The sequence below is a fragment of the Harmonia axyridis genome, chromosome 2 (genome assembly GCF_914767665.1).
Source record: "Harmonia axyridis chromosome 2, icHarAxyr1.1, whole genome shotgun sequence".
NCBI lineage: Eukaryota > Metazoa > Arthropoda > Insecta > Coleoptera > Coccinellidae > Harmonia > Harmonia axyridis.
In genome coordinates this window covers 10,958,152-10,973,045 of record NC_059502.1, presented here as the reverse complement: position 1 = coordinate 10,973,045, position 14,894 = coordinate 10,958,152, and positions in this window count along the sequence as shown.

Sequence of the window (14,894 nt, the reverse complement as noted above, 5' to 3'; positions counted from 1 at the left end):
GAATTTCCATAAATGAATAGATATAGGAATGAATAAATATTATGATTTCAACACGTCTTCGAATGGCGCTATCACGCTTGCCTGGTTGCTTCTTGGGATCTGATAAAAAGCGACGAAGTGGTGTCGGTGTTGGCTTATTATTTTCAACAATCAATCTTTCCTTGTTGTCCCTTGAAAAAAGTAAATCTGCATTTGAAATGGTAGTCTTATAAAATTCGTCCCTAACTCAATTTTAACAGTATGTATTAATTTGTATGTAATTCTTTTATCTATACTCCTATTTTATTGTTTTATCTATACACTTAATTTATTGTTTTATCTATACACTTAAATTATTATCTTATATGTATTGTCGATTCATTATTTTATCTCATCCATAAACCTAATTTATAATTTTATCCATACTCTAGATCCATTGATTACGCATTTTACTTACACTGCTTTTGCAACAATACTTCCCATCTAATTCTGTTTTAGTGTTTTATTGAGTTTTTGTACCTTTGTATCTTTCATTTTAGTTTTGACCTGTTGTAAACAATTCATGAAATTGTAAGAACACCAATAAACTCTATCTCTCTCTATTTACTGAAGGGTTTCTATAAATCTCAGAGTAATAAACATAGATAGAGGGAGCATATGTCATTTTCAGTAAGCAAATTTTGTTTCCAACTAGAATTTGACATGAAGCGCGCGGAAATGAAAACATATCAGTGATACGATATTTCACTCAATTCGCGAGTTTCTCCACAAAGAACACACTCTTAAGCCCCATAGTGAATCAACGTTTCATATTAACTCAAAATATATCGAAATGAATACCTAAATATATCAGAAATTCAGATAACAATATTCAAGCGCGCCAAACGACGTGAAACAACCGATGGCACTAGGAGAGCAAAAGTTGCCAAATCTGGATTTCAGCAGGTAGATACAGAAAATAATAAATATTCTTCTTATAATAAATTCGACATTCAGGAAAAATATCGAATTTCAAATATTCAAATTTGCATATTTAATCGGGAATCACTCAAGTAAATATATTTCATTCAATATATTATACATTCATAATGATATAGTGAAATTGTGGAGTTGAAAATATATCACAATCCGACAACGTAATCTCACCATGTTGAGGACAAGTAGAAATTGCGTATACTTCTTCTATCTATGTTTATTACACTATGCTTTAGATGATTGAAAGCATCACAGTTGCCTTGAAATAATACTTATTTTGCCGGAATAGAGAGTTTTTTTATATTCTTCTTCTCTGGTTTTGGTAACACATCCTGGACGGACAGAATTAAAATTGATCACGTATTGTTCATGAGGGAGTCGAATCCCATTTTTCTTTCAATAAAAAATAGAAAAATAAAGAAATTGTAACGCTCTGTTGAGGGAATGAGCACCTAAAAAGTGATGACATTGTGTTCACAGTATCGCATCATTCTATGATTCATGTTTAGAACCCCTTACTTCAGTATTTTTTCACTTTGTTTTGTCAGATTTCTCATTAACCCCTGGTCATCTTCAATTAAATTTTCGTCCAAGAGATTGGAGCTTTTCACTTCTATAATTAATGCACTGAATTGTTCTTAAGGACAAATATATTCCAGGAATGTCTTTTGAGTCACATCGATGGAATGGGTTAAGAGGGATGAGTTTAATTAAATCGCTTATTTCCAACTGAAGTGACCAGATCACAGAAGGATGCACAAGGTATGGCCTAAGCATTTAATTAGATCTTACACGAATACCATTCTAAGTTTCATGCCTAGTTAGAACCAAAGCGAATTACTTTTCAAACTGTTGAATCAATAAAATTCTTCAGTCATCACTTGCAGTGTCAATTTGGAACTATTAATCAGTGATTTCTTCATTGCATATAATGAAAAATTTAATCATTCATATCCTTCTTGAAGGGTAAAATTATTGTTTGCCAGAAATCAAGAAATCGAAGCAATTCGATTAAGAAAACCGTCAGCATGCATCTGTACCTAATATTGATTCGACTGTTGAAATACTTTTGTCTCATGGAATCTGCAAGCCACAAAAAAAATTGGTAATCATTCAGCTATCACAGCTAAGAAATTTGTTCATAGGTTAATCTGAAAATATTATCATTTATTTCCATGTAGCAAATGAAATTCTGAAAAGTGTTGCTTTTCTAGCAAATATGAACAGTTGATTAGCCACAATAATCCACAGGACGTCAAGACACTCAATAAAATACTTTTTGTGAGTGCAATAAATCCTTTGGAGAGGGTATTGGATCTTATGGTGATAACAAATGATGAGATCGGTTAGAATGGAAGTTGAGTATCCACTTTTCGTTTCAAGATAACAACCGATCAAGGAAATATTTATTTTGGCACTGTTTGTAGTCACAAAGTAAACAATTCAGAATGAACGTTAAATTCATGGAAATTTGATGGTGGAAAAGTTACTCAAAAATCTGAAAATTTACGAGAACCTATGAACGACAAATAGATGGAAATAGTAAATGGAACAAACTTTCACTATGGTTGTAGGTTTTCATCCACTCAGAAATTTCTTATTTAGTCTGATATGATGTGAAATGTTACTCGGTGGTTTTGGGTACATCAATATAATGGATTATTCCACAGTTGCTGACTCTTGTCTCCTAAATTTCAGGAAAATGGTCTACAGATATCTCAGCTTTTGGATGAAAATTCAATTTTTTCTCAAATTTCGAGTTCGAATTTCCTCAGAACTGTGAGCTCTACGAAGAATCGGTGAGTGGGGCCTTAAATAACGATCACTGATTAGCCGAATTTCGATCTCACCTGAAAAATTTTTTGTCGAAAAATTAGAAAATTGAAGAAAAATAAAGGTTCCTTCATGGAAATATTGTATCATTTTATTGATTGATTCGACTATGTACATCACGAAAATGCTTGCAGTTTGGCGATAAGAACATCATTTCAGAAATTATAGGTAAAAATCTGAAATTTCCGAGAAAAAAATTGATGATATTTCCGAGACTGCAACTTCTCCTGGACGTGAGCTACGCCCCTAAAACCCGAGTATGTTTTAGAACGTAACTTGATATTAAAAAACGTTCTTATTTGAGGAGTCTGTGACGAATATTTCAGGAGATATAACGGTTTTTGTAGGCAAATTCAATTTTTTCCCAAATTTCGAGTTCCAATTTCCTCAAAACCGGGAGTTCTACGGAGATTCGGTGAGCAATGCTGAATTTGACGATCCCTGATTAGCCGAATTTCGATCTCACCTAAAAATTTTTTGTCCAAAAATTTTCGTAAAATTTTCCATACCTAAACCCTTAGAAAATTGAAAAAAAATAAAAGTTCCTTCATGGGATTATTGTATCATTCTATTGATTGATTCGACTACGTAGATCACGAAAATGCTTGTAGTTGGACGATCAGTACATTATTTCAGAAATTATAGGTAAAAATCTAAAATTTTCTAGAAAAAAATTGATGATATTCCCGAGGCTGCAACTTCTCCTGGACGTGAGCTACGCCCCTGAAACCCGAGTATGTTTTAGATCGTAACTTGATATTAAAAAACGTTCTTATTTGAGGAGTCTGTGACGAATATTTCAGATATTATAGGTAAAAATCTGAAATTTTCAAAAAAAAATTTGATGATATTCCCGAGACTGCAACTTCTCCTGGACGTAAGCTATGCCTTTGAAACCTCACTAATGTACATCATAGTATTACATATTACACGAACAATATGTCATAAAATAATGAATGACAATAATCATAAAAATGAGGTGACATAAAAAAACAGAAAATAATTCAGTACTTGTAATCGATACTCTCTAATATCTTAATCCTTATATTTATGAAAACACAGCTGTTAATTTCTCAGAGAAAACACAAAATCTGACTCCTCTGATAACCCTCAAAAATTAATCAGACACAGAAGACAAATGTAAATTGCTTCGGTAATTGCCGGAACAGGTTCTAATTAATTAAAACAAAAGCTCCGCCGACTTTGCTGTAAACAAGGGGGAAAATTAGATAGCGCGATGCCTGGTTTACCGCCCGTCCGCCGAGACATACCCAGAAATTATACGGAACTTTACACCAACCAAGAAAGTAATGATTTATCTCGTTAATTATTCCCCGCAGTGAATAATTTCCCATGGCAATTAAAAAATTATTGCTAGCGGTTGGGTAGGGATCGTTGCTTGAATTTTGACGCTACTTATCGACGAAGAGGTGAGGGATATTTAGGTTTTATTGTGTTGTACAGGGTGTTCCTTAATTGGAGGTACAAATGGGAGTTTTCTTGGATAATTTAAACAGAAAAAAAAGTAGTTCAAAGGTTTTTTTCTCGAAATCGGTTGAAGATACGACGAAACTGCAAGAAACCAAACATTTTCTTAAATTTTTCTCAACTATAAGTGGTCCCCAAAAAAATTCTGAAGAAAGGAAGCGGGCACTGTTCCAGAAAAAATATCACCCCGTAGATTTGTATTCAAAATTAGCATATCAAATTATGAAAACTTTTAATTGGAATACTTATGTCAAATTCAAGTTAAATATCACGTGAAGGGAAGGTGTTAAAAGGAAACAAAAATTAGAAAAAATCAATCTTTAACAAGAGTTTTAAAATTAAACTTAACAGCTGTCAATTCTATAGTCAAACGTCATTAAGGTTGCTGATAGTAAGGTTAACACCTTTTATTTGAACATTTTGCCAGTTAACACAGTGGACAATTATCACTCGTAAATTGTACGTCAAGCGTCATTTTGGGTTTCTGAAACGCATTTTAATGTTTCTCTTCAAGTTAAGAGCTCCAGATAACATAGATTAGTTAATTTTACAATTGTACAACATTTCAGAAACCCACATGGATTTGAAATCGCTGTTAAGTTGTATGTTGTATTATTTGAACAAAGATTTGATCAGTTTTTCATAAAGCTCCCGCTTTATGTATCTCAAAAACAACCGTCTCTTTATAAAACTTTTTTTCTCAAAAATAATCCTAAGAATAATTTTCGTTTGTACCTCGAATTCAGGACCCCCCTGTATAACTATGACGCTCTCTCTTTATCAACCCTCGTTTTTGTTCTGTTTAGTGATTAGAGTACTTCTGCGGATATATTATACATGTGTGAGCAGGTTTTCTGGGCCGCGTCCTTGTCTACCTCTGGGTATTGATGCCAAAACTTTCGGAAGAGAAGATATCTCACTCAATTTCCATGAGGAACATATTTTACGAGTGTCACCTATTCAAGTCATTGGAATGTTCCTCACTGTGATTTAGGTGTCATACACACTCATGTTTGAAAAATCAATTGCACCCTAAATAGTTATTTATAATACAAGTGCAGAAGGCATTGATATTCTTCCACGAGTTCGAAATTCAAAAACGAGCCACGAAGTGGCGAGTTTTGGAATGAACGAGTGGTAGAATGAGCCTTCTGTACGAGTATTATACACTATTTTCTCTAATTCATTGCATTTCCATTGAAATTAATGAAATATTTCCATAAATATAATTTAGTGATTTTTGCATTGAAAAATGTTGGTTGGCAGAACTGATTTCTTTAAGGCAATTTGATGAATTGACAGATAAAGCCGTAGCGGAAAGTTCGGAGTGCCAACATAGAATAATAAAATATAACCATGAAAACTGTGCGTTTCTGATATATTCTCGCACGATTTTGTTCTACAAGATGTGGAAGAATGAACGGAATAACCACAGAATTAGAGAAAAAGTGTTTTCAGTATAGATTCAGAGCGAGTGGACGTGTATTGGTGCTATCTTTAAAAATATGCAGATCACTGTCTGCGTCGAACATCAGCTACTCTTTTAGAAGATGCTGGGGCCCAAATGACTACGCTGAAACGTCATAGGAAGAGTTTGTCTGTTGCTATATATTGGCTGAAGGATATATGTATCCTTCAGCCATACGTTCTGAGTCTGGCTTCTTGTACCAGGCAATGAATATTGAATTTTTGATTGCTGCAGACTCTCTACCATTCATAGCATCTTTTCAGAATTGCCAATTTCGAATAAAAATTGAATGTTTATTATTTGTTATAATTTTGTAAATAAAACCTTTTAATCTACAAAAAAATTATTTTTCTATTCACGTTATACCCGAGGGCAATATTCAATAATTGTTAATTAAGCAATATAATCAAAATAACCAACTGGGTATGACATAAAAGAATTAAAATATAGCTCTCAGTATTTCTGTACTGCCGGACAGATTGTATAGCTCATAGTACATTAATGAAAAGATGTGGGGAAAATGTAAAGAAGAAATATGGGGATCAATAATTTCCAGTGCTATTCATAAATAATCATTAATTATGATAAGTATATAGATTTAATGAAAGTGTACATAATAGTTCTATAATCATTCCCCATCCTCATCAGTTCTAATAATAGTTATTCATATCGTGAAGCTTTTGCAAAATTATTGATAAGTATATAGGAACTTCTACAGTAATCTCCAATAACGAATGTATTTTTTCACTCTATTTTCATCTCTATTTGTTTGAACTTATCAAACCAGACAAAAGAAATAAAAATCTCTCACATATGTTAATCATTCGTTGAATGTCAATGTCAAATTCTCCAAGATCGATTCAGAATATTTTCAATAGCAGGTATCACATAATCCTAAGATTCTGCCTAACAACCATATTGATTCCTTCGTTGTTAATGGTGAAGAACAGAAAAACCAATAAAAAAAATTGTGTGCCTGCTCAATATACATCGAATATGACACAAACGACATATGTTGATAGGTATATTTACCGGAAGTGTAATTTACACACCATAGATACCGGCTCTTAGTATTCAAACTGATGACCACTGCGTCCATACAATAGAGAAGATAATTCTTTTGCGCAAATCATCTGAAAAGCCGGTTCAAACATCGTTGGTATTCAATACGTAATTTATCGAGAAGTGTCACACCAACTTGCTCAATCCAAAAACAAAAGATGAGAGAACTGGAAGGGGTTCACAAAGACATCTCACTCGAAACCCTGTGCCATTAAAATATTTGGGGTGATTCTCACCTCCACTGGAGGGTTGAAGTGGTGGAGTGAAAAATATTGCGAAGAAGTGTTCCCCTCCGATTGAATGAAAAAGATCTTAAGAGTTTCCTCTCGAATGATTAGGGGGCTTTATTTTTAGGAAATAATGAACCGAAATTCGTTAATCTGTCGTTATCCACCCAGCGTCTTCATCGGAAACTAATAAGAAGCTAATTAAAAAAGAATTGAACTGATTTCATTACATTATTTTTTAATTTGTTTTTACATTGCTATTGTAGATATGTATTATTATACACTGTGACCGTAAATTATGGAACAAATTCATTTTTAGCTAAACAGACCTTTTAAAGAAATAATCCTTAAACACGTCGATTTTTTATTTTAATTTACCGTATTTTAAAATAATAATTTAATAAACAGGGTGAATTACTTTCGAGTAATCACCGTTATTTTTTTTAAATGGAACACCCCCATTTCGTCTCAATTTTCCGAATACTCGAGCTGAGCTGATTCCAAAAATGTATCACATGTTGATTCCAATTGGTACAGGGTGGAGAAAAATACAATAGTTTTGTGTGTGCTCATTAAGTAATGCGTAACATTTTTTATTAGTTAAATTTACAATATTATCAAAAATACTTATTGTCTAGCGGCAATTGGTTTGAATGTACCACCCTGTAGTATGTTGCATTTTTAGATTAATAAAGATTTATAAAAATAAGAAATAATTTCTTTCATATTCTTTCTGCTAGACCACAAGTACCAAACATGTTTGGAAACAGCTCATTTTTATCAATCTGAAAATGTGACAAACTACAGGGTGTTGCATTCAAACCAATTGCCGCTAGACAATAAGTATTTTTGATAATATTGCTAATTTAACTAATAACGAATGTTACGAGTTACTTTATGAGCACACACAAAACTATTGTATTTTTGTCCACCCTGTACCAATTGGAATCAACATGTGATACATTTTTGGAATCAGCTCAGCTAGAGTAGATAATGAATAATTCAAGGAATCAGGAGTTTTTGAGCGCTCATTCAATTGCACCCTTGGAGGTCACATAATATACAGTTGGGAAAAAATAGCTAGAATGTTAATGTTTCCTATCAATTTATTTCTTTTTGATTGAGAATTCTCCTATTTTAACTGGTTTATTCTACAGAGCGTTTCAAATTAGATTTCTAGTGATAGAATACCCGGAAACACAGCATTTTGAGTGAGTTGAGAAGCTTCATGAGCCAATTACAGCCTGGGGAGATCTCATATATAGGTACCTGTTTTGTGTTATGCTATCTTCAAAGGTGCAGTTGACGCAAGAAAGAACGAGCGCTAAAAAGCTCCTCACTCAACCTGTCGAAATAGAAACTGATGGGAAATTTTCAGCTATTTTCACTCAACTTAAAGACTTCTACTAAACGACGGAGTTCATCCAGTCGACGTCCTCGTTCACATCGACGCAGAAGAAATCAATGCCATTCTAGTTTCCTATCCGACCGGCCAGCTGACCGTACACGTCTGAAGGCGCCTTCTCCGTCGGTTTTTCGTATGTGGATCCCACACGCCAGCATTTGTGCTTTTCACACTGCACACTAGATGTCTAGAGAAAAAATTCGCGAGCGTCTTGGCTAGTTCGCAGCGTCGCCGTTGGCGTCGACACTTGATAGTAGTGCAGCGGTTAGACGTCGTTCTACGGGCCGTCTCCCATTCAGACGTCGATGTTTGACTTTGCACCCCATAAACTTTTACTATCCTATTCGTAGTTCTACGCCAAACACCTGATGCTATGGGCTGAATGTTTTGGGCATGGTGGGACGTAGTGGCCTACAACTTTTCATTGCTGCGTTGGAGATGATGTTTAGTTCATTGATATTTGGTTTTTTCTCAGAGTAATAAACACAGATAGAGGGAGTAAGCAAATTTTGGTCCCAACATGAACTATCAAATTTGACATGAAGCGCGAGGAAATGAAAACATATCAATGATACGATATTTCACTCAATTCGCGAGTTTCTCCGCAAAGAACGCACTTCTTAAGTCCCATAGTCAATCAAAGTTTAATATTAAGTCAAAATATATTGAAATAAATACCTAAATATATCAGAAATTCGGAAAACAAACTTCAAGCGCGTCAAACGACGTGAAACAACCCATGACACTAGGAGAGCAAAAGTTGCCAAACCTTGGATTTCAGCAGGTAGATACAAAAAATAATAAATAATCTGCATACTATAAATTCACAATTAGGAAAAATATCGGATTCCAAATATGCAAATTTGCATTTTTAATTGAGAATCACTCAGATAAATATATTTCATTCAATATAATATACATTCATATTGATATAGTAAAATTGTGGATTTGAAAATATATCACAATCCGACAACGTAATCTTACTATGTTGGGGACATGTAAAAATTGCATATACTCCCTCTATCTATGTTTATTGCTCTATGAGATTTTTGATAGGCTCGGTTTTTGCTGAGCCTTGAGAGTGTCAATTCTTAGGTGGTTTCGAAAAAAATTTGTATAGTGTATTAAGTTTAGGTCAAGATGCAGAGCACAAGCCTAGTTTAGGTGTCTGATCCAGACTTATTTGTATCTATATTTTGTATTGACCTTCATGGGAAATTGAAAGTACACTTAAACCCATTTCCAAGCTAACCATTCAGTTTCAGATTCTTCCACATAATGGGTGGCTAACTTTGAAACCATATAATGGAAACTAACATTTATTACTCATTTCCGCCTTATTATAGTTATTTGTTTTACTAGGCAGCAAAGTAGTAGATAGACTGCCGTAGCTGATATTCATAACCGAGCATAGCTAGGCTAGGAACTCAGGCAAGGCAGTGAATCTACTTTGCTGCCGAGTTAAACATATAATTTTTCCTTCGATTGTTTACAATGCTATGTGTAGAATATTGTATTTGCAAATTATTACACTTCCTTGAACGGAATGTTGTGCCAAGTTTCATTTCTGTGATTGCATCACAACCATAGAAAAAAATTACTCGATTTTGACACAAAATGACCTGAATCTCCGCAAGTACACTTCCGATTGTGATGAAAATTAGCACTGAAGATCATAGTCCTTGAGCGGACACTTGTGCCAAATTTCATTTCTGTGGTTGCATCACAACCATAGAAAAAAATTACTCGATTTTGACACAAAATGACCTGAATCTCCGCAAGTGCTCATCCGATTGTGATGAAACTTTGCACTAGAAATCACAGACCTTTAACGGAGAGTTGTTCAAATTTCATTACTGTGGTTGCATCACATTCATGTCCATGATAATTATAGTTTGACAACTTATGGAATATCTGACAGTTTTTTGAGAAAATATCGGATATAGTTATATTACGGAAAGTGATAGCGATTTAGAAGTACTTACTCCATCCAGAAATAAGGGAGGTGGCGAAAAATATTGATTGTCAGAAAATGTCGAATGTTTTATCCCTATTGAGAATAATCATTTTGCTGCCTAGGCAGTTAAGTCGTTACTTCGCTGCCTAGGCAGGAAAATCAAAACTTCGCTGATTGATATGTGCAAAATCAATATTTGTGCCAATTGGAAAAAAATTAAGTTTTCAGATTTCAATATCTCGATTTCTAGCCTTCAAACTCCAAGGATCGAGCTAGAAACATCAACGCTATATAACAAACAAACGACAAAACACATGAAAATAAAAAAACCAAAAATCGATTCCGAATTTTCATAACGCCCAACGTTCGCTTGAACCCCACCGTATAAGATGTCCGGCCGGTCGGCCGAAAGGACCGGTATGCTGCCGTCCAACGTATATGCAGTTAAGGCACGGCTGATCCGTGGAATTCAGAGCCAGCGCTGCATTATATCTTCTCGCGAGTCCATGGGATATGCGAGGAATTCTGTATTCCGTAAATAATAGCATTGTGAACTCGTGTACTGCCTTAGTGGCAATAATTCTACGGCCGATACATGTTAAAATATTTATATTGCTATTATAGATGAGTTACATACTAGAGATTGAACGATATCGAAACCCCTTTTGCTATTTGCATCTCGCGAGCCTTGAACTTCGACCAGCTGCCTGCCTACTAGATATTTTCACGTGTCGCAGGAGGAAACGACAGGTCGATATCCTGTAAATGCTGACTAATGGTGGCACTCCTTCTACTACTGTCACTTCTTCTATTCGGGAATTATTATAAGTAACATCGGGCATACCTCGAAATCTATACCTATAGAAGGTGTTCCATTTGATAATAATAATTTATTCATCCTGTAAGACACCTCACAACGTATAGGACACGTCATAACTATAAAATTTTATCAAAAAAATATTTGCTAACTGAGTGATAACATTTATCTACTTCTATTGAATTATATATTCATTATCCAACTGCTTTTGAGCAATTAATAGTATCTATTAACAAACAGCGTGAGTTATAATAACTCACTACTATAAATCGGAAAATATGGATCTGTGCTTCTATACTTCTCTGCTTCTATTCGATTCGCTGAAAGGGAACATTCCATTATTGTTATTGAGGGGAGGAATGTCCGAACGAATGTCACTTTAATAATTTTGACGTTTTAAAATTAAGTTGATATCTAATTATTGTGAAAGTTTTGCTGAAAACGATTAATTCAGATAGTGAAGATGAAATATTATATAGGTATACATTTCCGAAAGACAAACAGCTGATATTACGATACAGAATTACTTGACCGAAAAAAATATGAAGGAGTTTGAAAAAAATTCATAGAGATTCATAAGATCATTAGGTCATCGTTCACAGGGAATGTTTTTTGGAATATTTCAATTCATTTTATAGGCAACTATTGGGTTTTTCAATAGAGTTCTATGTCTGTATACTCTGTACTGTACTGGATTCGAGCTAGCCGAAGCTAGTTCGATTGTGATTGGCGACACTAAGTTTCCATCTCTTTTGTACTCGGGATCGAGCACATATGTTCATTTCCCGTTCCTTCTTCTGTCTATATTCTAAGTCTGTATCTCGCCTGCGGCTCGTGCTGCAAACTTCATCTACGTGAGTTATGACCTACATTATCGCTCGTTGAATAATATACTATTTTCTAACAGTGTTTTTTTGACTTGGTACTTTCTTAAATTCCTTAAAGCTAAGATATTGTATTCTTATAAAAAGATGAGTAAAATGCTTCATACATTGATATAGAAGAGTTATAGTTATGAAAAACTGAGAGCTTCATTTAATTATTTTTTATTCTCTTTAACATATTTTAGGCACCTGAGAAAATTATTGACGCAACTTGATCAATCGGATGTAATTCAAATGGTTGGTTGTTGAGTCTTTTAACTGAAAGTCAAAACGCCCTGCACATAAAGCAACCGGGATCTGTATTGACCTTGCCCCAACATTTGGACTCATGTAGGTATCAATCTCAGAGTAATAAACATAAATAGAGAGAGCATATGTCAGTTGCAGTAAGCAAATTTTGTCCCTAACATAAACTATTAAATTTGACATGAAGCGCGCGGAAATTAAAACATATCAGTGATACAAAATTTCACTCAATTCTCGAGTTTCTCCAGAATGAACGCACTTCTTATGTCCCATAGTGAATTAACGTTTCATATTAACTCAAAATATATTGAAATATATACCTAAATATATCAGAAATTCAGAAAACAAACTTCAAGCGTGCCAAACGAGGTGTAACATCCGATGACACTAGGAGAGCAAAAGTTGCCAAACCTTGGATTTCAGCAGGTAGATACAGAAAATAATAAATATTTTGAACTAGAAATTCGACAATTAGGAAAAATATCGGATTCCAAATATTCAAGTTTGCATATTTAATCGGGAATCACTCAAATAAATATATTTCATTAAATAAAATATACATTCATAACGATATAGTATAATTGTGGATTTGAAAATATATCACAATCCGACAACGTAATCTAACCATGTTGTGGACATGTGAAAATTGCGTATACTCTCTCTATCTATGTTTATTACCCTATGATGTAATTCGAATGGTTTGTAAAGCAACCGGGATCTGTATTGACCTTGCCCAAACACTTGGACGCATGTAGGTATCAATCAACATCACCCGACACGTACTGCCATCTATGACAAGATCGCTACCGTTCAACAACAACCGACAACAAGTCCGGGTCGCCAAAAATCGAAGAATCCGTGTCATCGGCCAAGCATCAAACACATTATTGGGGAAATCCCGCGGGTCTTTGACCCGTTGAAAAATCTCAAGTCCGTCACTTCGAAATCTACGTTAATGCAGAAACAGTATATTCCAACGATGGCTGCGGCGCCTTGTTTATGTTCGTCACGAACTGCAATTGAAGAAAACATCCAGAAAATGCTGAATATCACCCATACCGAATTAATTCAACAGTTGACTATGTGAAACATGTAGGCATTTTCGCCTCAGCCTCATCGCTTTATACGTACAGGGTGGTTCAGATTGATATCTAAAGGTTGTTTTTTTTAGAGCTATTGAGAACTTTAAATTGCAATAAAACAACGATGGATTATTCGATTGACATGAATTTTATTTATCCGCAAGATAATCTTGGGGCATTACATTTTAAATATGATTTCTGGCGTATGACCACCACGGCTAGCTCGGATGTAGTCCAATCTGGACGTCCAATTATCGATGACTTTTTCCAACATTTGTGGCCGTATATAGGCAATAACACGGCGAATGTTGTCTTCCAAATGGTCAAGGGTTTGTGGCTTATCCGCATAGACCAATGAGTTTACATAGCCTCACAGAAAGTAGTCTAGCGGTGTTAAATCACAAGATCTTGGAGGCCAATTCACAGGTCCAAAACGTGAAATTAGGCGGTCACCAAACGTGTATTTCAATAAATCGATTGTGGCACGAGCTGTGTGACATGTTGCGCCGTCTTGTTGGAACCACAGCTCCTGGACATCATGATTGTTCAATTCAGGAATGAAAAAGTTAGTAATCATGGCTCTATACCGATCACCATTGACTGTAACGTTCTGGTCATCATCGTTTTTGAAGAAGTACGGACCATTGATTCCACCAGCCCATAAAGCGCACCAAACAGTCAGTTTTTCTGGATGTAATGCTGTTTCGACATACACTTGAGGATTAGCTTCACTCCAAATGCGGCAGTTTTGTTTGTTGACGTAGCCATTCAACCAGAAGTGCGCTTCATCGCTAAACAAAATAAAATGGACGTAGTGCGCGATACGTACCTATTCCGGACAGAACCATTATTTTCGAAATAAATTGCACTATTTGCTAGCGTTGTTCAGGCGTGAGTCTATTCATGATGAATTGCCAAACCAAACTGAGAATAAATCACTTGACAGCTGTTGAATCGGTCGCCATCTTGAACAGTAATGCCAACTTAAAGTTATATACCTCGAAAAAAACACCCGTTACTATAGAGTAATAAACATAGATAGAGAGAGTATAGGTACGCAATTTTTACATGTCCCCCAATATGCTTAGATCACGTTGTCGGATTGTAATATATTTTCAAATCCACAATTTCACTATATCGTTATGAATGTATAGTATATTGAATGAAATATATTTATTTCAGTGATTCCCGGTTAAATATGCAAATTTGCTCTCCTACTGTCATCGGTTGTTTCACGTCGTTTGACGCGCTTGAAGTTTGTTTCAGAATTTCTGATATATTTGGGTATTTATTTCAATATATTTTGGTTTGTTATGAAACGTTGATTCACTATGGGACATAAGAAGTGCGTTCTTTGTGGAGAAACTCGCGAATTGAGTGAAACATCGTAACACTGATATGTTTTCATTTCCGCGCGCTTCATGTCAAATTTGATAGTTCATGTTGGGAACAAAATTTGTTTACTGAAAAT